The sequence below is a fragment of the Callorhinus ursinus genome, unplaced genomic scaffold, assembly GCF_003265705.2.
Source record: "Callorhinus ursinus isolate GAN/ISIS: 27379988/994484 unplaced genomic scaffold, GSC_fseal_2.0 scaffold18, whole genome shotgun sequence".
Taxonomy (NCBI): domain Eukaryota; kingdom Metazoa; phylum Chordata; class Mammalia; order Carnivora; family Otariidae; genus Callorhinus; species Callorhinus ursinus.
The window spans coordinates 11,632,278-11,657,702 of record NW_027397080.1 but is presented as its reverse complement, the minus strand read 5'-3'; the positions used below and the strand labels follow the sequence as shown (position 1 = coordinate 11,657,702).

Sequence of the window (25,425 nt, the reverse complement as noted above, 5' to 3'; positions counted from 1 at the left end):
GTTGGTGGAGCGTTCCACAGTTTAAACACTGCTGGCATTTTCTTTTTCTTTAATTTATTGTTTATTTTTTTAAAAGATTTTACTTATTTATTTGACAGAGAGAGACACTGAGAGAGGGAACACAAGCAGGGGGAGTGGGAGAGGGAGAAGCAGGCCTCCTGCTGAGCAGGGAGCCCGATATGGGGCTCGATCCCAGGACCCTGGGATCATGAGCTGAGCTGAAGGCAGACGCTTAACGACTGAGCCACCCAGGTGCCCCAACTGCTAGCATTTTCTTCGGTCCTCTCACTACAGTTTTGATCTTTATCTCAGTGGTTTGGAGTGTTTCACTCTTGTTTGAATATCGGGATGAGGCATAAACTAAACATTAACAAAAGGAATTTAAATAGATAGTAGGGCAGTTAAAAAGCTTATAGCCAAGACTTGGTAACTGGATACAACCCTGTGCAACCTTGGAACCTCAGTAAATCACCATCTGGATAGCTTTAGCCCCATTTTCAAAGTCCTTTTTGACCCCCTGCCATCCTAATAACAATGAATTAGTCTTTAAATCTCTTAAACCCTATTTTGATTTATCTAGATGTATGACAATTACTTTATTTTTTAAAAAAAGATTTTATTTATTTATTTGAGACAGAGAGAGAGAGCACAAGCAGGGGGAGAGGCAAAGGGTGAGGGAGAAGCAGACTCCCTGCTGAGCCGGGAGCCCGTTGGCTTGATCCTAGGACCTGGAGATCATGACCTGTGCCTAAGGCAGATGCTCAACCATCTGAGCAACCCAGGAGCCCTGACTATTACTTTAAATACAGACCTAATTTTTAATTCTTCAAAAGCCATGTCTGAAGTGACCCAAGCTTCTTTAAAGAAGGAACGTACTAAAAACATGTAAGGTCCCTAGAAAAGATGTCAGAGACTTTCACTTAAAAACTAGAGAGGGGTGCCTGGGTAGCTCAGTTGGTTAAGTGTCTGACTCTTGAATTTGGCTTAGGTCATGATCTCAGGGTTGTGAGATCAAGCCCCACGTGGGGCTCTGCACTGGGTATGGAGTCTGCTTAAGATTCTCTCTCCCTCTCCCCCTCCTCCTCTAACTCGCATGCTCTCTCTCTCTCTTAAAAAAAAATTGGAGAAACAGGGATCACATTTACCTTCCTGTCTTAAACAACTAAACAGTAGGCAAAATATATAAAGCAATCTTTTTCAGACATTGGTTGATAGACAATACAGGCCTATGATCTCTAAAAAAAAAAAAGAGAGAGAGAAAAAAGTGAGCCCTATGATTGTATTAGCTTATTGCCTGAAGGCAGTTTCCAGGATGTGGTATAAAGATGGTGAGCCCAAACAGAGCTCACTGAGTTGAGGAGACTGAGATTAGAGCTCTGGGGAGCCAAGTGCCTAGAATTTGTGGCACACAGAGCCAGAGTGAATGGTGCTGCACAGAGAGAAGAAGGGAGGGACAGCACATACTCCATAGTTCCGTCTATAGACAAGCCTCCCTGGAGTCTTCGGCTGAGCACTGATTTGTACATGTGTGAGAGAAAACTACCCAAGACTATTATAAAGGACCAAGCAGAACAATTCCCAGAGTTCACATAGGACTGAAAATAGTTTGTATTCACATCAGTTGGAGTAGAACAACCTTGTAATACACAAGGAATTAGAATCCTCAAAGAATACTGCCATAGTAGTAGGAACTAAATTAGACCTAGAATAAAGCCTGCTATAGACCCCCATAACAAAGCATAAAAGCAGTCCCTGAGAAGATCAAACTGATTCCAGGTAATTTAAGTACATTCCACAGCAAAATACAGCAACCAAGAATATAAAATAAACAATGTTCACTATTCAATAAAAAATTTCCAGGCATGTAAAGAAACTTGTTAAGTAAGAGAAAACAAGATAAATAAAGACATACCCAGAAATAACAGGAATGAAAGAACTAGCAGACAAGGATATTAAAATACCTTTACAAATACATTCCACATGTTCAAGAAGTAGAGGAAAAAGGACAAGAGAAAGAAATTATTTTAAAAAAAGATGTTAAACATCTAGAGACTAAAATATAATACCTGAAATTAAAAAGATGCTGAATTAGATTAAAAATAGATTGGGAACTTCAGAAGAAAAGATCAGTGAACTTGAAGACACAGCCTTAGAAACTATCCAAAATGAAGCACAGAGAAACAAAAGACAGAATTAAAATAAGCAGAGAATCAGTGAACAGTGGGACAATATCAAGCAATCTTAACATTCATGAATTTGGAGTTCCAAAAGGAAAAGAGATCTGGGGAGGAAGGGGACAAGAAAAAACCTTTGAAGAAATAAAGGCTAAAAATTTTCCAAATTTGATAAAAACTATAAACCCACAGATCCAAGGAGTGCAAATCCACACAGAATAGAAAGAAAATGATTCCCAAAAATATCATGATAAAATTGCTTAAGTTATAAAAAGAGAATCTTAAAAGTAGCCAGAGGGGAAAAAGACACATTACAGAGGACCAAAGATAAGAAATACAGCAAAGGGATGCCAAGGTGGCTCAGTCAGCTAAGCATCTGCCTTCAGCTAAGGTCATGATCCCGGGGTCCTGGGATCGAGTCCCACATCGGGCTCCTTGCTCAGCGGGGAGCCTGCTTCTCCCTCTGCCTCTGCCTGCTGCTCTCCCTGCTTGTGCTCTCTCTCTCTCTCAAATAAATAAAATCTTTTTAAAAAAAAAGGATAGAACAAAAATATAAAGGCAATAAGCCAGTAAGAAGATAAAGTCATAAATAAGTAACTTGAATAATCCAAAATTAGGTAAAAAAGAGAAAAAAAGGAAAAAAAAACAGGACAAATAGAAAACAAATAGAAAGATGGGCTATTTATATCCAACCATATCGATAATTATAATAAATGTTAATTGTAAACATCTCAATTAAAAGGCAGAATTTTGCATATTGGATTAAAAAGTAAGACCCAATTAAATGCATTCTGTAAGAAACCCACTTTAAAAATAAAGACATATAGGTTAAAAGTAAAAGGATGGAAAAGATATACCATGCAAATAATAACCATAAGAAAGCTATAGTGACTATATCAACATTGGTAGATTTCAGAACAAGGAATATTATCAGGGAAAAAGAAGATCATTTCATACTAATAAAGGGGTCAATTCATCGAGAGGATATACAATCCATGTGTATGCACCCAGCATCAGAGTTTCAAAACACATAAAGCAAAATTGATAGAATCAAAAAGAGGAAAAGATAAATTTACAATTATAGTTAGAAGTTTCAATTCTGAGCAAGATGGTGGAAGAGGAGGACACCTGGATTTCCTCTGGTCCCAGCTGGACAGGGTTCAAACCGTTCTGAACACCTACGAACTCAACAGGAGATCGAAGAAAAGAATAGCAACAACTCTCTGAACAGAAAAGTGACCACTTTCTGGAAGGTAGGACGTGCGGAGAAGTGAATCCGAGGCGATATTCGGGAGGATAGACGGCGGGGGAGGGGGCCTCCGTCGGCCACTTCTGGCAAGTGATAGAGCAGCAGAGCACAAAATCGGAACTTGTAGAAGTCGGCTCCACTGAGGGACGTCGCTCCAGTGGCTAACCGGGGGGTGGAACCCTCGTGGGACAGTGTGCTTTCAGGACCCTCGGGGCCACAGAAAGACCGGGGGTGCCTGAGTGTGACAGAGCTCCCAGGTATTGGAGCAGGGAAGCGGGCTGCAGAGACGGAGCTGAGGTACAGGCTCTCAGCTCGGGGTTGCCATAAACTGTGATCCGCGGCACAGTTGGGCCACTGCTCCTCCAGCAGGGACCCAACAAGCGGCAGATCCGGGGAGACTCCCCTTCCTCCCCCGGGAGGAGTGGCATAGGAGCGCACCGCAGGGATCTGCTGGGTTTGGAGACTCCACATGGGGTCGGGTGCCAGAGACAGAAACGCTTGGTCACAGGCCGGGAGCACGGAGTGCAGCCAGAGACCGGGGAGACGGGAGTGACTGACTGCTTTTCTCTGGGGGTGCACTGAGGAGCGGGGCCCCAAGTTCTTGGCTCCTCTGGGGTGGAGATTGGAGGGCCGCCATTTCACTCTCGTCCTCCAAATCTGTATGGAAAGCTTGCAGGGAACAAAAGCTCCCGAGAGCAAACCCGAGCAGATTACTTAGCCCGGACGACAAGGGCGAGGCAATTCCGCCTCCAGCAAAGACATTTGGGAACCACGGCAACAGGCCCCTCCCCCAGAAGATCAGCACGAACAGCCAGCCAAGACCAAGTTTACCGATCAATGAGAATGGCAGAACTCCAGCGCTAGAGGAATACTGCACATAGAATCCATGACTTTTTTTACCATGATTCTTTAGTCTTTCAAAGTTAATTTTTTAACTGTCTTTTTAAAATTTTTCTTTTTCCCTTTTTCAACCAACATCTTATCAATCCCTTTTTAAAAAAACATTTTTATTTTTCATTTTTAGAGTCATATTCTATCCCTTCATAGTAGTTACCCTTATTTTTGGCATATATATATAAGTGGTTCTCTCTTTAAAATTTTGAGATACAGTTTCTTCTAACAGATCAAAATATACCCTAAATCTCTAGTGTATGGCTTTGTTCTAGTCTCCTTCCTGATCACATTCTCCCGCCACCCTTTTTTTTAAATCCTCTTCTTTCTTTTTTCAAACAACTTCTTATCAATTTCTTTTATAAAATTTTTTAATAATTTTCATCTTTATAGTCATAGTCCATCCCTGCATCATATCAACCCTTATTTTTGTACATATATAAGTTTTTCTTTCTTTAAAATTTTGGGAGGCACTTTCTTCTAACAGACCAAAATACACCAAAAATCTAGTGTGTGGCGCTGATCTATGCACCAGCCTGATCATATTTGATCATATTCTGTTTTTTTTTTGTTTTGTTTTGTTCTGTTTTTATCTTTTTCTTTTCTTTTTCTTTTTTCTTTCTTTCCTTTCTTTTTTCCTGGTTTCAGATCTTTTCTGATTTGTTTAGAGTATATTTTCTGGGGACGTTGTTGACGTGTTAGCATTTTGTTCTCTCTCATTCATCTATTCTCCTCTGGACAAAATGACAAGACGGAAAAAAATCACCTCAACAAAAAGAACAAAAGGTAGTACCGACTGCCAGGGACCTACTCAATACAGATATTAGTACAATGTCGGACCTAGAGTTCAGAAACATGATTTTAAAGATACTAGCTGGGCTTGAAAAAAGCATGGAAGTTACTAGAGAAACTCTTTCTGGAGAAATAAAAGAACTAAAATCTAACCAATCTAAATAAAAAAGGCTATTAATGAGGTGCAATAAAAAATGGGGGCGCTAACTGCTAGGATAAATGAGGCAGAAGAGAGAATCAGTGATATAGAAGACCAAATGATGGAAAATAAAGAAGGTGAGAAAAAGAGAGATAAACAACTACTGGATCACGAGGGCAGAATTCGAGAGATAAGCAATACCATATGACGAAACAACATTAGAATAATTGGGATCCCAGAAGAAGAAGAAAGAGAGAGAGGGGCAGAAGGTATATTGGAGCAAATAATAGCAGAGAACTTCCCTAATTTGGGGAAGGAAACAGGCATTAAAATCCAGGAGGCACAGAGACCCCCTCTCAAAATCAAAAATAGGTCAACACCCCGACATCTAATAGTAAAACTTACAAGTCTCAGAGACAAAGAGAAAATCCTGAAAGCAGCTCGGGAGAAGAGATCTGTAACCTACAATGGTAGAAACATTAGATTGGCAACAGACCTATCCACAGAGACCTGGCAGGCCAGAAAGGACTGGCATGATATATTCAGAGCACTAAACGAGAAAAATATGCAGCCAAGAATACTATATCCAGCTAGGCTGTCATTGAAAATAGAAGGAGAGATAAAAAGCTTCCAGGATGAACAAAAACTAAAGGAATTTGCAAACATGAAACCAGCCCAACAAGAAATATTGAAAGAGGTCCTCTAAGCAAAGAGAGAGCCTAAAGCAACATAGGCCAGAAAGGAACACAGACAATATACAGTATATACAGTAACAGTCACCTTACAGGCAATACAATGGCACTAAATTCATATCTTTCAATAGTTACCCTGAATGTAAATGGGCTAAATGCCCCAATCAAAAGACACAGGCTATCAGATAGGATTAAAAAACAAGACCCATCGATATGCTGTCTGCAAGAGACTCATTTTAGACCCAAAGACACCCCCAGATTGAAAGTGATGGGGTGGAAAACTACTTACCATGCTAATGGACACCAAAAGAAAGCTGGGGTGGCAATCCTTATATTAGACAAATTAGATTTTAAACCAAAGACTGTAATAAGAGATGAGGAAGGACACTATATCATACTTAAAGGGTCTATCCAACAAGATGATCTAACAATTGTAAATATCTATGGCCCTAACGTGGGAGCAGCCAATTATATAAGGCAATTAATAACAAAAGCAAAGAAACACATTGACAACCATACAATAATAGTGGGGGACTTTAACACCCCCCTGACTGAAATGGACAGATCATCTAAGCAAAAGATCAACAAAGAAATAAAGACTTTAAATGACACACTGGACCAAATGGACTTAACAGACATATTCAAAACATTCCATCCCAAAGCAACAGAATACACATTCTTCTCTAGTGCTCATGGAACATTCTCCAGAATAGATCACATCCTAGGTCACAAATCAGGTCTCAACCAGTACCAAAAGACTGGGATTATTCCCTGCATATTTTCAGACCACAATGCTTTGAAACTAGAACTCAATCACAAGAGCAAAGTCGGAAAGAACTCAAATACATGGAGGCTAAAGAGCATCCTACTAAAGAATGAATGGGTCAACCAGGAAATTAAAGAAGAATTAAAAAAATTCATGGAAACCAATGAAAATGAAAACACAACTGTTCAAAATCTTTGGAATACAGTAAAGGCAGTCCTAAGAGGAAAGTATATAGCAATACAAGCCTTTCTCAAGAAACAAAAAGGTCTCAAATACACAACCTAACCCTACACCTAAAGGAGCTAGAGAAAAAACAGCAAATAAAGCCTAAACCCAGCAGGAGAAGAAAAATAATAAAGATCAGAGCAGAAATCAATGAACTAGAAACCAAAAGAACAGTAGAACAGATCAACGAAACTAGGAGCTGGTTCTTTGAAAGAATTAACAAGATTGATAAACCCCTGGCCAGACTTATCAAAAAGAAAGGAGAAATGACCCAAATCAACAAAATCATGAATGAAAGAGGAGAGATCACAACCAACACCAAAGAAATACAAACAATTATAAGAACATATTATGAGCAACTCTATGCCAGCAAATTAGATAACCTGGAAGAAATGGATGCATTCCTAGAGATGTATCAACTACCAAAACTGAACCAGGAAGAAATAGAAAACCTGAACAGACCTATAACCACTAAGGAAATTGAAGCAGTCATCAAAAATCTCCCAAAAAACAAAAGCCCAGGGCCAGATGGCTTCCCAGGGGAATTCTACCAAACATTTCAAGAAGAATTAATACCTATTCTTCTGAAACTGTTCCAAAAAATAGAAATGGGAGGAAAACTTTCAACCTTGTTTTATGAGGCCACCATTACCTTGATCCCCAAACCAGAAAAAGACCCCATCAAAAAGGAAAATTACAGACCAATATCCTTGATGAACATGGATGCAAAAATTCTCACTCAGCAAGCTGGTGCAACCACTCTGGAAAACAGTATGGAGGTTCCTCAAAAAGTTGAAAATAGAGCTACCATACGACCCAGCAATTGCACTACTGGGTATTTACCCCAAAGATACAAATGTAGGGACCCGAAGGGGTACATGCACCCCAATGTTTATAGCAGCAATGTCCACAATAGCCAAACTGTGGAAAGAGCCAAGATGTCCATCAACAGATGAATGGATAAAGAAGAGGTGGTATATATACACAATGGAATATTATGCAGCCATCAAAAAATATGAGATCTTGCCATTTGCAACGACGTGGATGGAACTGGAGGGTGTTATGCTGAGTGAAATAAGTCAATTAGAGAAAGACACGTATCATATGACCTCACTGATATGAGGAATTCTTAATCTCAGGAAACAAACTGAGGGTTGCTGGAGTAGGGGTGGGGTGGGAGGGATGGGGTGCCTGGGTGATAGACATTGGGGAGGGTATGTGCTATGGTGAGCGCTGTGAATTGTGCAAGACTGTTGAATCACAGATCTGTACCTCTGAAACAAATAATGCAATATATGTTAAGAAAAAAAAGAAGAAGAAGATAGCAGGAGGGGAAGAATGAAGGGGAGTAAAACGGAGGGGGAGACGAACCATGAGAGATGATGGACTCTGAAAAACTAACTGAGGGTTCTAGAGGGGAGGGGGTGGGGGGATGGGTTAGCCTGGTGATGGGTATTAAAGAGGGCACGTTCTGCGTGGAGCACTGGGTGTTATGCACAAACAATGAATCATGGAACACTATATCAAAAACTAATGATGTAATGTATGGTGATTAACATAACAATAAAAAATTAAAAAAAATTCTCACCAAAATACTAGCCAATTGGATCCAACAGTACATTAAAAGGATTATTCACCACGACCAAGTGGGCTGCAAGGATGGTTCAACATCCACAAATCAATCAAATGATACAATACATTAACAAAAGAAAGAACAAGAATCATATGATCCTCTCAATAGATGTAGAAAAAGCATTTGACAAAGTATAGCATCCTTTCTTGATCAAAACTCTTCAGAGTATAGGGATAGAGGGTACATACCTCAATATCATAAAAGCCATCTATGAGAAACCTACAGCGAATAAAAACTGAGAGCTTTCCCCCTAAGGTCAGGAGCACGGCAGGGATGTCCACTATCTCCACTGCTATTCAACATAGTATTAGAAGTCCTAGCCACAGCAATCAGACAACAAAAAGAAATCAAAGGCATCCAAATCGGCAAAGAAGAAGTCAGTCAAACTCTCACTGTTTGCAGATGATATGATACTTTATGTGGAAAATCCAAGAGACTCCACCACAAAACTGCTAGAACTCATATAGGAATTCAGTAAAGTGGCAGGATATAAAATCAATGCACAGAAATCAGTGGCATTCCTATACACCAACAAGAAGACAGAAGAAAGAGAAATGAAGGAGTAGATCCCATTTACAATTGCACCCAAAACCATAAGATACCTAGGAATAAATCTAACCAAAGAGGCAAAGGATCTGTACTCAGAAAACTATAAAATACTCATGAAAGAAATTGAGGAAGACACAAAGAAATGGAAAAACGTTCCATGCTCATGGATTGGAAGAACAAATATTGTGAAGATGTCAATGCTACCTAGAGCAATCTACACATTCAATGCAATTCCCATCAAAATACCATCCACTTTTTTCAAAGAAAGGGAACAAATAATCCCAAAATTTGTATGGAACCAGAAAAGACCCCGAATAGCCAGAGGAATGTTGAAAAGGAAAAGCAAAGCTGGCGGCATCACAATTCCGGACTTCCAGCTCTATTACAAAGCTGTCATCATCAAGACAGTATGGTACTGGCACAAAAACAGACACATCGATCAATGGAACAGAATCGAGAGCCCAGAAATGGACCCTCAACTCTATGGTCAACTAAACTTTGACAAAGCAGGAAAGAATGTCCAATGGAAAAAAGACAGTCTCTTCAACAAATGGTGTTGGGAAAATTGGACAGCCACATGCAGAAGAATGAAACTGGACCATTTCCTTACACCACACACAAAAATAGACTCCAAATGGTTGAAAGACCTAAACGTGAGACAGGAGTCCATCAAAATCCTAAAGGAGAACTCAGGCAGCAACCTCTTCGACCTCAGCCACAGCAACTTCTTCCTAGAAACATCGCCAAAGGCAAGGGAAGCAAGGGCAAAAATGAACTACTGGGACTTCATCAAGATAAAAAGCTTTTGCACAGCAAAGGAAACAGTCCACAAAACCAAAAGACAACTGGCAGAATGGGAGAAGATATCCGCAAATGACATAATAGATAAAGGGCTAGTATCCAAAATCTATAAAGAACTTATCAAACTCAACCCCCAAAGAACAAATAATCCAATCAAGAAATGGGCAGAAGACATGAACAGACATTTTTCCAAAGAAGACATCCAAATGGCCGACACACACATGAAAAAGTGCTCAACATCACTCGGCATCAGGGAAATCCAAATCAAAACCTCAATGAGATACCACCTCACACCAGTCAGAATGGCTAAAATTAACAAGTCAGGAAACGACAGATGTTGGCAGCGATGTGGAGAAAGGGGAACCCTCCTACACTGTTGGTGGGAATGCAAGCTGGTGCAACCACTCTGGAAAACAGTATGGAGATTCCTCAAAAAGTTGAAAATAGAGCTACCATACGACCCAGCAATTGCACTACTGGGTATTTACCCCAAAGATACAAATGTAGGGATCCAAAGGGGTACGTGCACCCCAATGTTTATAGCAGCAATGTCCACAATAGCCAAACTGTGGGAAGAGCCAAGATGTCCATCGACAGATGAATGGATAAAGAAGATGTATATATATACAATGGAATATTATGCAGCCATCAAAAGGAATGAGATCTTGCCATATGCAACACTGTGGATGGAACTGGAGGGTGTTATGCTGAGCGAAATAAGCCAATCAGAGAAAGATATGTATCATATGACCTCACTGATAATGAGGAATTCTTAATCTCAGGAAACAAACTGAGGGTTGCTGGAGTGGTGGGGGGTGGGAGGGATGGGGTGGCTGGGTGATAGACATTGGGAGGGTATGTGCTACGGTGAGCGCTGTGAATTGTGCAAGACTTTTGAATCACAGATCTGTACCTCTGAAACAAATAATGCAATATATGTTAAGAAAAAAAAAGAAGAAGAAGAAGATAGCAGGAGGGGAAGAATGAAGGGGAGTAAATCGGAGGGGGAGACGAACCATGAGAGATGATGGACTCTGAAAAACAAACAGGGTTCTAGAGGGGCGGGGGTGGGGGGATGGGTTAGCCTGGTGATGGGTATTAAAGAGGGCACGTTCTGCGTGGAGCACTGGGTGTTATGCACAAACAATGAATCATGGAACACTACATCAAAAACTAATGATGTAATGTATGGTGATTAACATAACAATAAAAAATTTAAAAAGTTTCAATTCTTTTCCCTTTGTTATTGATAAAACAAGTAGACAGAAACATTAATAAAGATGTAAGAGACTTGAACAACACTACCAATCTGATATTATATATCTGTATCCATATCTGTATCTATATTACTCTACCCAGTAACAACAGAATACATGTTTTGGATCATAAAATAAGTCTTAATAAATTTAAAAGAATTAAAATCAAGCAAACTATATATTTTCTGAGCATAAGAAAATTATACTTGAATCTAGAACATAAAGCTATTAAGAAAATCCTAAGTATGTGGAAAGAAAATAGCTGATGGGTCAAAGAAGAAATCACAAGGGAAAGTAGAAGATATTTTGAACTGAATGAAAACAAAAATGTTACACATCAAAATTTATGGGATATAGCTAAAGCCATACTTAGAGGAAAATTTATAGCATTAAACCACCTATGTTAGAGAGGAAGATCTCAAATGATTAATCTCAGCATCTACCTAAGAAGCTAGAAAAAGAGCAAGTGAAATGTAACAAAAGAAAGGAAATAATAAAGATGAAAATGGAAATCAGTAAAATAAAATGCAGAAAAAGTATGGTGAAAAATCAATGAAATGTAAAGCTGGTTCTTTGAAATAAGCCAATAAAATTGATGAAGATCTGTCCAGAATGACCAGGGGGATAAAAGAGAAAAGACACAAATTATCAATAATAAGAATGAAAGATCCTACAGACATTAAAAGGATCCTATAAGCAATAAAGTAAACAACTTAGATGAAATGGACAAATCCCTGGAAAGACACAAGCTATCAGAGCTCACTCAAGAATAAATAACTTGAGGGTGCCTGGGTGGCTCAGTTGGTTGGGCGACTGCCTTCGGCTCAGGTCATGATCCTGGAGTCCCAGGATCGAGTCCCGCATCGGGCTCCCTACTCTGCAGGGAGTCTGCTTCTCCCTCTGACCCTCTTCTCTCTCGTGCTCTCTCTCTCATTCTCTCTCTCTCAAATAAATAAATAAAAATCTTTAAAAAAAAGAATAAATAACTTGAATAGTAGCCCTTTATCTATTAAAGAACATAAGCTCTTGGCATAAAAGCTTTCCATAGAGAAAACGCCAGGCCCCAATGATTTTACTGGTGAATTCTACTAAAGATTCAAAAAAAGAAATAAAACCAATGGTCTATAAACTCTTCCAGAAAATAGAAAAAGGAAATTCTTACCTACTCATTTTATGAGGCCAGATTTACTGATAGGAAAACCACACAAGGCTATTATAAAAAGAAAAAAAAAACAACAAAACAGAGAAAAGACATTAAAGATACAGAACACATGGAGGAAGAACACAGCAGAAAACATGGAGAGAGAAAGTGGCCAGAGGACTGACAATGACAGTGCCTCCCAAGTGCAAACCCCTGTATAGTGTTTCATAGCATGAACTTGGAGTCAGACTGCCTGGGTTCAGGTCCTAGCTCCACTACTTACTAGTTACATAATTTTGGCCAAGTCACCTAACTTCTCTGTACTTCAATGTCCCCATTTTGAAGTGGAGATGGTAATAGAACTCCCCTCATATGGTTGTTATGAAAATTGAATGAATAAATACATTTCAAATGCTTATAATAGTACCTGACACATAGTGAGCACTACACAAGTGTTTGCTGAAATTACAATTATTATTCATGTTATATTAGTTGGTTGTCACCTTTATTAAGTCATGATATGTGTCCTCAAAATGAACGAAGCAGCGTAAGAAGTGACTATTCTCATTGTATTAGTTCCCTGTGGCTGGCATAACAAATCACTTCCTGGCTTAAAACCACAGAAATGTATTCTCTCGCAGTCCTGGAGGCTGGGATTTCAATACCAGTTTCACTGAGCTGAAATCAATGGGTTGGCAAGGCTGCATTCTCCCTGGAGATTCTCAGGGAGATTCCACTCCTGGACTCTTCCGAGTTCTGGTGGCTGCCAACGTTCTTTGGCTTGTGGCTGCACCCCTCTAATCTCCGCCTCTGTGTTTACATTGCCGCCTTTTGTCTGTGTGTCAAATCTCTCTCCGCCTCTCAGAATGACATTTGTGGTGGGATTTAGGGCCTACCCAGATATCCAGAATAATCTCCGCATGTCAAGATCCTTAATTTAATCACGTCTGCAAAGACCCCTCTTTTTTATAAGGTAACATTTATAAGTTACCTTATATATAGGACCTAATTATCTTTGGATAGGCATTATTCAACCTATTATACCCATCCCTGGGGTAGACGGATCTTGTAGAGAAATTACAACATATATAATATTTTTTAAGAGGACATTTAGCTCTCTCTACAACAAACCTGTTAGAATATGCAACATGCCAAGGCACAAACTTTTCACCTGATAGGTCCCCAAATTGTGAGCACCGAATCCATAATGAACTACAACATCTCTAAGGACTAACATACAAACTAAAATCCATAAAATTAAGAGAAACATCACAAACTTTGGGGGAGGGGTGCTACTAGAAACTTACTGTGCCTTCCTATGATCCAAATAAAATAGCTTATTAAAATGGCTAGTAAGAACCAAGAACTAGATTTGACAATGGCAGTTGTCACTAAAGGTTGAAAAAAATGGGCTCACTCTCAATGAGCACAGGTACCCCACCCAGATCCTGCATATTTACCTTGTGCTCCACAGTAGTGAAGAAATTAATTTCTAGAATCAGGCCTGAGTTCAAGACCTGACGCTATTATTATTAGTGATGTGACTTGGACAAATCATTTCACCCCTTTGAGCCTGTTTCTTCATCTATAAAATAGGAGTAATAAGTTCTTACCGCGCAGAGTGTCCGTGAGGTTTAAATAAGAACTCATGTAAAGTTCTAGCATGGTAATTAGCATATAGAATAACTGCTCAGTAAATCATAATCACAATTTATTATTATGTACTAAACACTATTATTTCTAATAAAACACTATCTGCTATTCTATCGCAGCAGAAATATCCTTTCATCTTCAATTTCCTTATATTCAGAGTGGGAGGAGTTTTTCTTTTGGGGACTGTGATCTCAAGGTGAAAGGTGTTAACACCACATAGAAAAAGCCTGGAAAATAACAGTCTGCAATTCTGGTATCCTCCTTGGGGTAAGAAGAAAAGAAGGACGAAGAGAGTAAGGACTCTGTAAACCACTAAAGGACAGGAAGTAGGGCCCAAAGAGTTTAATGTAGGACTAAGCGCTCTAACCTAGAATGCCTGATGTTTGCAGAAATGAAACAAGATGAAGAATTTAAATAGCAAAAATCTAAAAAGGGGGATGCAATTGATTCACTCGGCATAGGAATTCACTAAATGATGAAAACTCTGCACTTAGGAGAGAGGAAAGTTGAGAGGGGTGAGTTATGACAGGGACAGGGACAGGGACAGGGACATCACCATGAGCAAAGACAAGGCCAACCCAACCCAGCTCGACTTCTGGAAATCTTCAGGATTTCCAGCAGTTAGCCCTCTACCTGGCATGTCATCGATCAATCAGGGCTGGAGAAGAACAAGTGCACATACTCAGTGAAAATACTGGCAGGAGATGAGAAGTCGAGCTAGAGGTGCCCTTATGATCGTGAGACTGTGTGTCCAGTCTTGCTCCTGTCCAAACCACTCTCTGGACTGCAGCTCTGAGCCCCTCACTGCTTCAACACTTCTCTGGGGCCTCTAACAATAGGACCAGATTCCTTAGCTTGGCCAGCCAAACTTTTTGTGTTTGCCCCTGGCCTACTTTTTAGCCTCGTTTCTGCCGCTACCCGCCTCGTATGCTCTGCTTCAGTCATGTCAGATGATTTGCAACTCCCTGCGTATACTTGCTCTCCTGCGCATGGACACCCCACCTTGGCACATACTGCTCCTTCTGTCTGAGCCACGCTGTCCGCCTAAGGGCTCCCTATCCTCCTGTCATTATCTCATTTGTGACTTTCTTCAGAAGGTGACTTTTCTAAGCAGAATTAAGTGACCCCTCCTCTAAGCTTTCAAAACATCTTGTCCATACTTCTATTAATGACAGTGAGTATGATACCATAATTAATGTTTCCATGTCTGTCTTCCTTTATAAACCTCTAGGGTGCTAGGATTGGAGTCTAGTCATCTTTGCATCCCTAGCTACTAGCATGGGGGTGCAGAGCTTTAAAAATGTTGAATAAATGAACAGATTTTAAAGACCCAAAGTAGAAGTAGAGCTTACATTTTTGAGTGACCAAGACATAGCAAGACACTAAAACAGTTAGGGATAGGCGGGTCCATCCCTATAATTAGAAGATCCCGTCATGGATGGCAGCTACAAGACTTCCTCCAACTGTCCCGTTATCCTGATCAGAGACAGAATTTGGAGCTCGACATACAAAGGCCTGCCCAGTATGACGTCCCCTGTCTTACATGACTCCCAACCATTTCTCACACTGATTTTGCTTTTGAGAAGACAACTTTATTTTCCTGTGCTTTAGTGTCACCATCTTTTGTGAAATAACCCCTATTTCAAAGTGCTCCAAAAGCCAAATTCTCCTCTCCTACTCAAATGCTCCTTTTCTCTCTCTCTTACAAAGTAGAATGGAAAACTTCAGGGCTAAATTAAGGATGCAAATAATCTGAGCCCAAACTTAGCATACAACTTTAGGGAAATTCTACCTCTGTATACCTCAACCAGCTCTTCCTTCAAATGGAATCAACCCTACTATCTAGGAGGACACAGGAAATAATAAAAGGTACAGCTTACACAGGGTATACTATGCTCCTCACATGTATTAACCTGTTTAATTCTATATTTCAAGGTAGGTACTATTATTATCCCCACTGTGCACAAGGAGACTCGAAGAAGGCTGTAAAACTCAGTTAATGAGTGGTGGAGGTGGGGCTGGAACCTGAATGGTCTGGCTCTGGAGTCCATGCTGTTAACCACTACCGTCTACTGCCCTCTCTGCAGGCCACTGAAAGGCACCATACACAATACAAAACTCCAGCACATTAAGGCAAAAGGGCAAACACTGAATGATAGGCCTCAGATACGCAACAGTGTTACACATTTCAATCCAAATGCATTTTACAGCCAAGATTTTAGATCTCAAACCACCCATCGTTTATAGCTAAGATGTTAAGGGTCTCTTATGATTTTAGCTATCTAGGAGATAGATTTGTCCTTTACTGGTACTAAGCCTACAACTCAGATGAGACACTGTCACTAGATGAATATCGACCTTAAGGTGTGACTTTATGGATCAACAGGTTAGGTATTTCTCAAGAATGGTGACCTGAGAATAGAAATATGGCAGAAAATGCCCTTGTGTTCATGCTTTTTCTACAGAAACAGAATTTAATTTTTAAAAAAAGCATTATTTAGGTCCATATTACCCTTTATTCAAAAACTTAATTTAGACAAAATTTTAAGACCATCCACTAGGTGTGATATAGGACCTTCAAATTGTTATCAATCCTTTATAATCATATTCCCTTTGGGCAATGGGCCATTTAGAAAGTGCTGAATACATATGTGTTGAATGAATGAATACCGTTTCAGAGATGGATTCAGAACTCTGCATTTCCAGATGTTTTCTCAGAAGTAACGGGTGCCTTATAATAGTCATATTTGCTCTGGAGAACTCTACTACTCAGTCCTGCTTTAAGAGGGAGAACTTACTCCTCAAGTCTCTAGAAAAGCCTTTAGGCTTTAGCCACCCTTATCTGTACCCATGGTTTCTACATTGTTTTCTTCCCCCAACAGAGAGAGAACAGAGAGATCAGGTTACATTGCCTTCTTGGGCCTGCATAAATTCCTGTGAGGTTCCCTCTTCTGTCAGGAAAAGTTTCCCTGGCAACCATATTTACACACTCACTTAATTCCCTCCCCTCCTTTGATTTGCTGGTTGGTATAAAAATTAATTTGCATTGAATTGCTTAAGCTTACAAGTTAATCAGTTTAACAGACTCACAAAATTTTAGAACTTGGTTTCTGGCCAAAACTTGCTTCTTAAGGGGCCTGTCTCCTTTCCTTTGAAATTTGAATGTAATTCTCTTTAGTTCAGTATTTTTCAACACATATAGTTTCTGGCTATAGGTAGAGAAAAGAATATTCTCCTAAGGGCATCTGGCCAATATTATTAGTTAGGAAGATCAAGAGAGGAAGAGGTGCCTCTGAATTAATTCAGAGTAAGCAAGGAGTCAAATTCCCAAAGATCAGCTATGATAAAGAGTGGGAAGAGAAGAGTCAAGGACCAAGACAAAATGTCTGGGGCATACGAGATGATGAACACCTAAGATTCTGGGTGATCAGAATTCAGAACCTGGATAACAGGAATGGAACATGAGTATCAAGTATGGAGTGTCATTAATTCATCCACCATGTATTTATTAAGCATCTAATAGTACTTGGTGCTGGGAATACAGCAGTGAATAAGCCAGACTCAGGTCCTGCCTTCATAAGGTTTATAGTCAAATATTTAAATAGTGAACCAATGTTGGCTTTGTTATTGAATCAAGTATCTTTGGGCTAGGGGCTCATTATACAATTTCCTACAAGGGCTAGAACTGGTTTCAGATGGATGGAGAAGGGACTTAACCGACAGAAACAAGTTCGAGAAGCCCTCCCTTGAATAGGTGAGTTGGCACATCAACAAGTCTTTGATACGTATAATAGTCTCTTTACATCTTCAACAACAATGATACTTGAGCATCTAGACAAGGAAATGAAGAAGGGTGTATTTATCACAGGGCACAAGGCTAGGTATTTTGCAGTATATATGTTTTCTAGAGTAAAAAGTATATAGAGGTATAAGCTATTCTTTTTTTTTTTTAAGATTTTAGTTACTTGACAGAGAGAGACACAGCAAGAGAGGGAACACAAGCAAGGGGAGTGGGAGAGGGAGAAGCAGACTTCCTGCGGAGCAAGGAGCCCGATGTGGGGTTCGATCCCAGGACCCTGGGATCATGACCTGAGCCGAAGGCAGACGCTTAATGACTGAGCCACCCAGGTGCCCCAGGTACAAGCTATTCTTAAGCATAGTCAACAACTATTTACTGAGCATCTACTATGTTCAAGGAATGGTTTTCAGAACTGAAACTATGGATATGAAAAAGACATAGTTCCTTAGCAATTACAACACTGTGGTAAGTGCTAAAATGAGATGCTAAAGCACAAAGGAAGCCCAGAGAGGAAAGATACTATTTCATTAAAAACAAGTGGGGAGGAGCTCCTGGGTGGCTCAGTCGTTAAGCTGCTGCCTTCGGCTCAGGTCATGATCCCGGGGTTCTGGGATCGAGCCCTGCATCGGGCTCCTTGCTCAGCAGGGAGTCTGGTTCTCCCTCTCCATCTGCCCCTGCTTGTGTCCCCTCTCTTGCTGTGTCTCTGTCAAATAAATAAATAAAATATTAAAAAAAAAAAAGCAAGTGGGGAAATGCTTCTGAGATGCAATGCTTGAATTGAATCTTAAGAGATAGAGAAGTTTGTTGTTTTCAGCTGACAGATTTGGTGGTCATTTGTTACACAGCAATAGATAACTACTACATGCCTTCTGGCAACTATACCACTAGTACAAATAGGAGACCATGGAGAATACCTGGCCATCTAAACTTTGTTTTGTGACATATACCATAGGTTATACTCTGAATCTCTTTATAGTTTTAATCTTACATATCCTTAGGCTCACCTGGTCCATATCAGGAGTAGAAAGTGAGAACAAGCCCTCTGGGAATGGGAATGACACAGGGAATGAGAGAAAGCAACACAATCTCAGGCTTGTTTGATATCCTCCACAGAAGAACCTAAGTTGGCTGGTGTTCGGACCTGGTCAGGTGGTCAGCTAGTATCACATGGTGTAAGGACTTGGTCAGTACTGGCCAAATAATTACTCAGAGGGACCAGGAGTGGGAGGAACGAGAGAATGAGTAAAAGTTGTTTTTGAGAGAGCAGTAATCAGGAGGACCAGAAAAATGTCATTTGTTGTCAGTGCCAAGGAATGATTGTAAAGCCAAAAATAAGAGATAATATCAAAGATTAAGTTTTCCTGATTCAGACGAGTAGATAAAAGAAATGAACAGGCAACAAAGACAAGGGTGTCATGTTCCCATGAGCATTCAAGACAAATGTGGTAAACAGTCCACATTGTTCAAAGTTTCTGGGTAGTCCCTGGTATGGGGGCAAAGGGGTAGCATCAGCCTGACTAAAAAGGCATGAGATTAGGGCAGATAAGTTGCATTATATCTGTTCAATCCCAATTTCTGTTTTAGCAGGTTAAAAAAAGCTTGCCATAGCTTCCTACAAGCAAATGGGAATATCTGACTAAAAAAGAAATAGAAATGAACTCATTTCTTATTTAAATTGGGAGTACCAACAGCATCAGGACTGTAACTCTACCTAATAATACTCTCAAGATGTGATGGATGAGTTTCCAGGAGCCATTCCAGGTAATAATTCCTTGCCTCTTTATTCTCTTATCTTCATACTGACTATCTAGTTGAGCCCCAAAATATTCCCCATTTGCCCTTAATATCAGGAGTCCAAAATGAGAAGACCACAGAAAAATGTGATCATGCACCATGACACAACAAGGACTTTGACACACTACACAATCAAAACAAGGGATCCAGCACAACATGCTTTCCAGCTTCAGGAAGTAGTACTGATACCTTCAGGCAGAGCCTATTCGATGATGTGTGGGGTCCAGTGCAAAATGAAAGAGCAAGACCCTTGTTAAAAAATTAAGAATTTCAAGATAGCAACAACGGAGCATTAAGCCAAGTGAGGAGCCCTTCTAAGTGCAGGGCCCTAGGAGGTTGCCTAGGTTGCATACCTGCGAAGCTGGTCCTGCCTTCAGGGACAGTATAGCATGGTCCTTTAGGGTCAGAGTTGGGTCCAAATCCCATCTTTGCCAACCATTATTTATGGAATTTTAGGCAATCTATTTAGCCTCTTCATACTTCCAAGAGGTTGTGTGCTTGTAATCCAGTATTGTTAGGATTAAATGGGATAAGGAATAGAATGTATACAAAGTGTTCAGCATATGGTAAGCACTCAACAAGTAGTAGCTGAACTATTATTGTTCGGTGAAATATGCAGGTAATTATCAAAGCAGTAAGTTTAAGAAATGAATTGCTGAACTGCTATTAAGGATATGAAAGCATGCGACTGGGATTTTAGGGCAACTAAATGAGGCAGACAAGGAAGATCGAATCTTCTGCTTGGCTCTTCTGCCTTCTCTAACCACTTTCCTACTTCTCTCTTCCCATGTATTGCAAAGCATACAAAGGGTGATGTACATGCTGCCTCCATTTTTTATCCACAATACTCTTTACTCTGGCATTTAATATCCCCATGGCCACCCCCTTCTCAAAAAGTTACTAATGACCTCCTGTTTACTAAATAAAATGGGCATCTCCCACTTTCTGTACAATTTCATACTGTTGACCGATTCCTCCAGCTCGAAACCCTCTCTTCTCCTTTCTGACTTTTGTTAACTAACACTGCACCCTCATGGCTAACAGCATGTCCAGTCAGCCTTGCATCTATCTGGTACACAAATGGTCATGAAGTTGGATCCCTGGGTGGCTCAGTTGGTTAAGCGACTGCCTTCGGCTCAGGTCATGATCCTGGAGTCCCGGGATCGAGTCCCACATCTGGCTCCCTGCTTGGCAGGGAGTCTACTTCTCCCTCTGACCCTACCCCCTCTTGGGCTCTCTCTCTCACTCTCTCAAATAAATAAATGAAATCTTTTAAAAAAATGGTCATGAAGAGAATGCATTTGTTGGATGAATAAACTAGATGGTTCTTTGGCTTCTCTGATATTCCTTCTTTTCTACCATACTAACCCCATTTCTTCTTCCTACCTCCCTAGATGTGGGCTTCTCCAAGCTTCAGCCCTTGGTCCTCTATACTTCTGTTTCAATGCGGCTACCTCTGGTCGACTAAGCTAATCACATGGCTTCACTGATCACCTTCTCTACATAAGACTCCTTGACTTCTCTTATTTGAGCACTAGCCCCCCATTTCCAAATACATATGGGACATGTCCACTTGTGAGTTCCAGTATCACCTCAGGATATCTAGCATCTAGCTTTTCCTCTTCTCCCCAAACTGGCTTTCCTTTTTGTCTTATCTCTGTTCATCTTGTCACCCAAGTTCAAGGCTTTATTTGATTCTTCCTTATTTCTTGTCCTCCATATCCACAGTCATAGAGTCCTGTTCATGTTTCCTTTGTGATACTTATTGAATCCATCTTTTATTTTCACTGTCACCCTAATTCAATTCCTTACCCCCTCACATCTAGACTATGTAAATAATGTACTAGCTGGTTGTGCAGTTCTCTTTCTATTCCTACTAAAGTTTATTCTCCACACTGTTGTTGAGAATCTTCTTAAAAATACTTTCACGACCCCACATTTTCCTAACCAAATATCTTCAGACTTTCCATCATGTGGGATCTAACTCCTTAGTTCACCATTCAATGCCTGCTAAAGTCAGGCTTCAATCACCCCTTCCAGTCTTACAATTTCTCTGCTTAAACCTGATCTTGCCAGGCTGGTCCCTGAAAACTTTCTTCTATACTCCTGTCCCATGCTTTATAAACATGAGTTTTCCCATCTGGAAATTCCTTCCACCCTCCTTCTCTCAAGCCTTCCTTTGTAATCATAGTCCATAATGATCTTTCTCCTTTTTTTGACTCCTATAATACCACATGTTTCAGCACTTTTTTTTTTTAAAGATTTTATTTATTAATTTGACAGAGAGAGAGAGAGAGAGCGTGAGAGCAGGAACACAAGCAGGGGGAGTGGGAGAGAGAGAGGCGGGCCTCCCGCTGAGCAGGGAGCCCGATGCGGGGCTCGATCCCAGGACCCTGGGATCATGACCTGAGCTGAAGGCAGACGCTTAACGACTGAGCCACCCAGGTGCCCCATGTTTCAGCACTTTGAAAACGTACCGAATGGCTGCTTTACATTTAATCCTCACAACTCCATGAGGTAGGTGGCATTGTTACAAAGAAACAAAGTCAACTAACTTGTCATATAGCAAATAACTGGTGGAACTGGGATCCAAATCCTTGCCTAGCTGAGAATAATCCCCAAACTACACCACCTCTCCCATTTTCCTGTCTCTTCCAAACCACAAATACAGCACAGTATTTGCACACAAGCAGGTGTTCAGTAAACATGGTGATTGAGAAAATTGCTTAAATAGCACCCGTGACTCTCTAGCACTTACAGAATTGTCAATCCTAGCAATGCGTATTAGGCACATCAACTTCTTCATGTTGCTTGATCTGTAGCATAGTTCAAGACAGAGGATTTGCCAAAACTTCACTATCCATTCTAAAAATTAATGTTGGTTTAAGCAAAGCTAAAACGCCTTTATCTAATTTGAACATTAGGTGAATTTTGGGGACGTCCATTGTATTACCTCTGGGCCAACCTTGCTGTTTCCAAATGATTAGGAAGTGAACATAGGCTGGCTAGTTGATGGCTTATGAGGTAAAATGGGACTATTTAGAGTTCTGGAGGTGGATGCTAAGGCAGCAGAATAGGATTTCTCTGCTTTGGTAGCTAAGCCCTTGGTAAAAGAAACCCAATAAAAGTGCATCGTGGGTGGAAAATGGGATCAAAAGAGGGTAAGAGTAAGGAGGGAGACAGAACAGAAAGAAGGAACTGCTAGAAATATTCTATTGAGAAGATGGTGCTGTCCTTTTCTGAATAGTTGCTTGAAGCTGTCGGATCCAACCCTGTCCTTTGCGACTGGCACCATATAACAGTGGGTTCTGTCACTTCTGCATGATTCATGGCTCAGTCCTGAACTGCTTGTCCTGACCCATATCACAGGCCAGATCCTCTCTTGCTCCAGATCCTCCCAGCTTCTGACCTTATTACTCACTTCCTCAGGTCTCAGAAACCTGACCTCACAGATGTGACATTCAGCATTGCTTCCCTGGTTATGCCCTGTATTTTCCTTTTGTTGTCTGGTGTAGATCTGTCCTCTCAGGATTGTGCCTCTATTGCTACACATTCTACCCAGTGTCCAGGCCTTCTACCTTGGAGCTACTGCAAAGTATCCCTTTCCTATCTCTGTATGTTGGACTGTTACTTGGAAAGATACAAGTGACAAAGACCAGGGGTGAGGCTCAGAAAAACCGGTAAGGGGAAAAAGTGGGGAAGAAGAACAATAAGAAGGAAAATACCACTTGAAAATTGTAGTGGCAATTAGAAATTCTAGATTACTTTTGGAAACTTACTTTATCAAGGAAGGAAAAAGGCCATGGCTACAATATAAAGCCATTGCCTAGAGATACCACACTCTTCAAGTGTCTATATTCACTCTCTCCTCTGCTTTGGCTGCCCTTCCTGTCCTTCCCAATCTTCTCTGCGAAGCAAACTCCTATTCATCCTTCAAGATCTTGCTTAAACATGTTCTTTTCTGGAAAGCCTTCTCTGACCCTCTCAGACAGCTAATTGTTCCCTCCTTTGTGTTTCCACAGCTCTTTATATACACATCTATTATGCTATCACTTTTACTGGCAATTTTGTCTCTCCCACTACTTCTTTGAGGACAAGGCCTAATTATCTTATTCATCTCTGCATCCCCAAGACATAGCACAAGACACAGCACAAGACACAGCAGAGTGCCTGGCATAGAGCAAGTGTTTGTTGTTGTGTGATAAAAGACATCAAGAGCATCAAGAAGTGCAATTTGCACTTCACTTGCAAAAATCAAATTGGTTCCTGTACTTTTCATGTGTAACCACGTTTTCCCTTGATTTGGGAGAAACGACTTTAGACTCATAAAGGAAATTCTATTGATATCACTGGCACATTAGCCGGGTTTTCATCCCCATTGATGATAGCAACATCCCCCTCACCCCACTCTTCCAAGAAGCTCCCAGGGCAAGCTTAACATTAGTGGCACATCGCCCATCCTACCATCTCTGTTGTAGTGAAAGCTAAATTACACCGTGAGCCTAAAGCTGCCACCGATCTTAGTGAACTGGTGGTGGTTGGGGGAGGGGAGGTGGATAATCCAAAGAACACACTGTTAGCCGACCTAGTTGAAGGGCGAGAAAGGAAGACGAATTTAAACCTTGTCTTATAAAAAATTTGTTAGAAACTCACGCAAAACAGCCGCTTCCTCTGGACATGACAGACCCGATCCAGGTGTCCGGCAGTGACCTTTGCCCATGAGTGTCAGGTCATCACCCAGCACAGAAAACAAGGGGCCAGTGCCTTTCCTGGGCATCCCTCCTTCTCAAACCTGGCAAATCTTGGGGCCTGGCTTTCCTTTAGGGAATTGTCCTCTCTTCCCAGCACCGGCAATCCCCAATTCCCTCTGCCGGTGCCCCCCCAAGCACCAATCTCGCTTTCGTCCCACGCGGGGGGTGGGGGGGTGCTGCTTGACTCCGGGTCAAAGTGCCGGCGGCCGGGCTGTCAGGCCCGACCCCCGGGTCTCCTCGCACTCTGCGGGACGAGCCGAGCGGACGCAGGCCGCGCCAGGCCACGGGCTGCCGAGGCGCGGGCCTCTGCGCTGAAGGGACTCGGCCCCCGAGAAGCCGCGCGAGCGCCGGTGCACCGGTCAGTCCCCCTCAGCCTGCCGCAAGTGCCGGCCCCGCGGCTGCCCCGCAGCCCTCGCCGCCGCTGGGTCCCGGCACCCTGAGCGTCGCGGCCGGTCGCTCCGCGGGCCCGACTGCCGGGTGCCCGCGCGGGCCCCGCGCCCCGGATCCCGGGTCAGGCCGCCCGCCGCCTGCCCGCCCGTGCCCACGGCAGTGTCCCGCCCCGCGCGGCCCGGCCCGGTCGCCGCGCCCCGGCCCGGGCGTGACAGCTGGGTGCCCAAAGGGTTAAGCCGGCAGCGCAGCGGCCCGAGTGCCCCGCGCGCTGCCCGTCCGCCGCGAGCCGGCCCCAGCGCGCACGCGCCCGCCCGTTACCTGCGGTCGCGTTCGCGCTCCTCCTCCACCTGGCCGCTCTCTCCCGGGGGCCGCCCCTCAGCCCGCCCCCTCGGCTCGGCGCCGCGCACCCTGCTGGCTACTCGGACACAGCCCGGGGAGGAGGGGCGTGGGGGCGATTACCATATATTAGCATACCAGCGCGCATCACGTGGCCTCTCCAACCAATGGTCACTCTGGAAAGGCGGGGATTGGGTTGAACACGCCTAGGTGCTGCTCCGGGCCTGAACCGGTGGCCATGGCAACGGCTGGGAGGACGGGAGGCGGGGGGAAGCGGGGAGGCACTGGAGCCCAGTGGCCCCCCGGGAGCATCTCTCCTACCCGAATTCCGTGTGGAGACACCGTGCACTTTCCCCACCCTGAGGAGGGAGAGGGGCTGAATTTGGCTCCTCTC

General features: G+C 42.0%; 1 protein-coding gene across 10 annotated transcripts in view; it reads right to left on the bottom strand.

Annotated features, from left to right (window-relative positions):
• Positions 1-25,115, bottom strand: part of PHC2 (polyhomeotic homolog 2) — a 120,695-nt gene extending 95,580 nt beyond the window's left edge. For 3 of the 10 annotated variants that reach the window (XM_073902960.1, XM_073902964.1, XM_073902966.1), the window contains exon 1: positions 24,208-24,446. The gene's annotated coding sequence lies outside the window, so the exon portion shown is untranslated. Of the gene's footprint in view, positions 1-24,207; positions 24,838-25,013 lie in introns of those variants that run through there. The other 7 variants (XM_073902962.1, XM_073902969.1, XM_073902968.1 and 4 more) reach the window with 7 other exon arrangements.
• Positions 25,116-25,425: the final 310 nt, after the last annotated feature.